Source organism: Adiantum capillus-veneris, chromosome 17, assembly GCF_014529385.1.
Source record: "Adiantum capillus-veneris isolate H3 chromosome 17, ASM1452938v2, whole genome shotgun sequence".
Taxonomy (NCBI): domain Eukaryota; kingdom Viridiplantae; phylum Streptophyta; class Polypodiopsida; order Polypodiales; family Pteridaceae; genus Adiantum; species Adiantum capillus-veneris.
Window position 1 is genome coordinate 138,451,082 of NC_140947.1, and position 3,723 is coordinate 138,454,804.

The following is a 3,723-nucleotide window of genomic DNA, read 5'->3' on the forward strand; positions in this document are numbered from 1 at the left end:
TAGGATCTATACATAAAGCTCCAAGTCGACACAAAAGCTCTACAAAGCAAGCAATGAATGCATGACTCCGTTGCATGGAGCCATGCCAAGTCTCCCCTGATGAAGATCTAGCCTACAATGTCTCAAGGAGATAGTGCAACATGTAGGAGTCAAGAGGCTGCAATCCCAAACGACGGAAAAATGGAGTACTCTCTGGAACATAGCATGGTGGTCTGGAACCAGCTCAATGAATCATGAACAATATTGAGGAATGACACCACAACAAGAAAGATAAAAACAAACATAATCACAACTATGTCAAATGAAAAATCATTCTTTCAAAGAACTAAAAGCCCAAAAATACCTCAAAGCGACCTCAAACACTTTCAACAAATCCATAAACAAAGCGATGTAGTACTACAATGTAGTGATCCACTATCAACTGAGGAGCCCGACACACTCTCTTGAGCCATCCAATACTACCTCCTACATTTAATTTGAAAAATTAAAAAAATTCTAAGAACTTGTAGTGTTATGCAAAGCAACCAACCCGAGTCATCCATAATAGAATGTGAACACCCGATCAAACATGCTCCTCAATGCAAATATCCCAAAGCGGCACAGCGCTTGAGGTGATGTGTGATCCACCGAATGGCAAGTCAAGGAAGATGAAGTATCCAACCCATGAGACAAGCCTCCCACCACGAGCATATCAATCCCCCTCGGAGCAAGCTCGTGTAAGGTCCTCATGGACATGTATCCAAGCCGGTGGGTGAATGCCTGCTCTAAAACCTGCTGCCACAACTTTGTAGTCAAGAGTTGCAATATAGCTTCGATCCTCTGCACCAATGCTAGGGTGAGCCATCAAAGCCTTTGATGCATATGTAAAGCAAAATGATCTCCTAAGAGTCTGATCACCCAATCCTACAAAAGTTAAACTCAAAGAATTCTAAGCTCATCCTTAGAGCAATGACTTGGAAATAGCAACCTAAACGAAATAAATAATATGCATAGATTGCATACCAAAGGTAGGAGCAACATCATCCATAATTTTTGCAAAGCTAGAGTGATGTCTAGAAATGTCTATCGAGCCATCTACAAAAAGATAGATGCAATTACAAAAGGTAAAAAAAATATAACACATTGCAATCACCACTCTTAATCTCACCATGTGAAGCCAACGGATTAACCGCTATATAGCTCGCTCCACTTGGTAAAGTAGATGTACCAACATTAATGACGTCGCTTCTCTACAACAATACAATGTCGCTCTACCACAATATTATTGAATTCAAAACATGGTAAGTATAATCCACATAAATGTTTTAAATTCCATGTTCAATGCCAAAAAATACTTACTTTGCATCAAAGCCTCTTGGTGAACATTTCCATATGATGGTGGAGGTGGAGGATCAACCTTGGCTCCATGCATTGCTTTGTGCAACTCTTTCTCATGGTCCAACACATGGCCAGGTGACATCTCTATCCACCATGGACAATACTCACACTCCCAACTAGTAATATGTTGCATATTGTCAGTGTACATACAACCATCTCCTCTAGAATCATTAACCCACTGCTTTGGTAGAGCTCGAATGAAAGCAATGTGGTGGGTGGACAAAAGAAAGTACTTGTAGAACATAATGAATATATACAAGAAGCAAAGCTAAAATAAAATACAACCTTATTTTGCAATAATTATATTATACCTATATAGAATTCTCTCTCTTGACCGCAATAATAAATCGTGCTTCTTTAAATCTTACATGTCTACATCCTTTGTTCTAGACTCTAATGTAGTCTCTACGAAAAAGAGATAGATATGAGCTTCAATGTTGACTTCTTTATAGTAGTGCGATAATTTGTAGTCCTCTGGCTCAACAATTCCATCTAGAGCATTAACAAAATTTGATAAAAGTAGAAGCTTTGTCTAACAACTTGACCAAAATATTCTCCCTACATAACCATCTGCTGATAGAACACCATCCATACTATTCACATCACCAATTTCTAAAAAAAACAAAGCACTATAAGTCAAAGTAAGAGATAGAGATATACGGTCTAAATGTGTGATCTCCTTTTGCCAATCCATAAGCAGCCCTAGTCAGCTTGTTTGCTTCAAGCAATGAAACCCAAAACATCTTCATATCCACACTACCTCATTCTGAGCTATCATCTTTAGCTTCTTAATGGATGCATAAGAATTTGGACCCCATTTCAAGGGTAACACTCGTCCCATCCATGCACCCCAAGGTTAGAATCAACAATGTTCAAAATATAAAAACAAAATAAGCTAAATTCAACATAGCCTAAACACAAATATGCTATTTAAAAAGGGTAGAGCATACATTAGACCTTGCCAACTCTATCAACATGTTAGAGAGGTCATTCATGACCTTCTCCTCTTCCTTTTTGAGCTCTTTGTTAGAGAGTGATAGCTTAATTGGATGCATCCATGAACGGAACTCTTTTGTAATTTGCACTTGGTTCATGGCAAAGCCCCAAGAATATCTTGCAAATTAAAAAATGTGTATGAAACCATAGCACATTAGCAAGCAACATACATCATAAAGCAACTTGCCCAAATATCATCTAGTCAATGGCCACCATGGCTCAGTTCCTTTAGCTGACTTTTTTCTAATCATGGCAATAATTCTTTGGTCTTTATCTGCTAGCAACCCCTCTAAGTATGTTTTGTGGTCATCTTTACAAATATTAGAGCAATTCACCAACTTGTCACAAAAAAGTATTGTAACAAGTGCATGAGTATTCATACTACAAAGAAATTGAGAAAAAAAGTATTATCAACACTCATCTCATGGTCCAAGCATACAAAATTAAAACCAGGCCAAACTTACAAATTCATCCATTGCAATCCCAAAAGAAGTGCAATCTTTGAAACCTTTGAAGCATCAACAATTGTGCATAGAACTCTACAATTCTTCTCCTTGATTTGTTGAGAAGCACATTCTAATGGCATTGATTTGTTGAGAAGCACATTCTAATGGCATCAATCCAAACAACAGTTCAATGGTTGCCTTTCCATACATATAGCATCTTATTTGACATGGATTTCAAATTTGGTGTCTCAGCTATCTAATTCCTTTTCAAACTCCTCATTGATTTCTTTCCAATGATCATCCAATCCTTTTTTTATATCATCTATATATATTAAAAACAAGACTCATGCATATAGAAATCAAGAAAAAAAAACAATCAAGAAAATCAGCACGAAGCATACTTGTGACATTAGTCTCCTCTTTCTAACATGTCCATATGAAGACAATAGGGCCCCTTTCTCTTTCATGTAGCCCTCTCGAGCAAAATGCAGATTTCAAGCCAGTGACATCATCTCAAATACCCCTAGCACGAGCATATGGAATGAGCCTACAAAGATGTATCAAAGGACAAGAAAAATAGCTATGTATTCTAGTATTTTGAAGAATATCTTGTCATGTTTGCATATAAAGTATTTTTTTTGCACCAACATCAATTGCCTGCTCGACCTCGGGTCTTGCAACATATGGAACCACCTCCATGGAAATACTAGCTTCGTTTGGAACTAGATCACCCTCATGCAAGGACTCAAATGTCACATCTTCTTGGCTCTCTCCATTTCATCTTCTTCAAGGTAACATCTTGCTCTATGCTGGAAATATTGGATGCAGAGACAGAAGTCAGAATATCACTAGACTCCCTCCATGGATGTCTAGCTTTGCTTTACCTCTATTTCCAATTGATCGT

General features: G+C 37.7%; 1 pseudogene; it reads right to left on the reverse strand.

Moving 5' to 3' along the window:
• Positions 1-691: 691 nt before the first annotated feature.
• Positions 692-2,849, reverse strand: LOC147438161 (uncharacterized; annotated as a pseudogene).
• Positions 2,850-3,723: the final 874 nt, after the last annotated feature.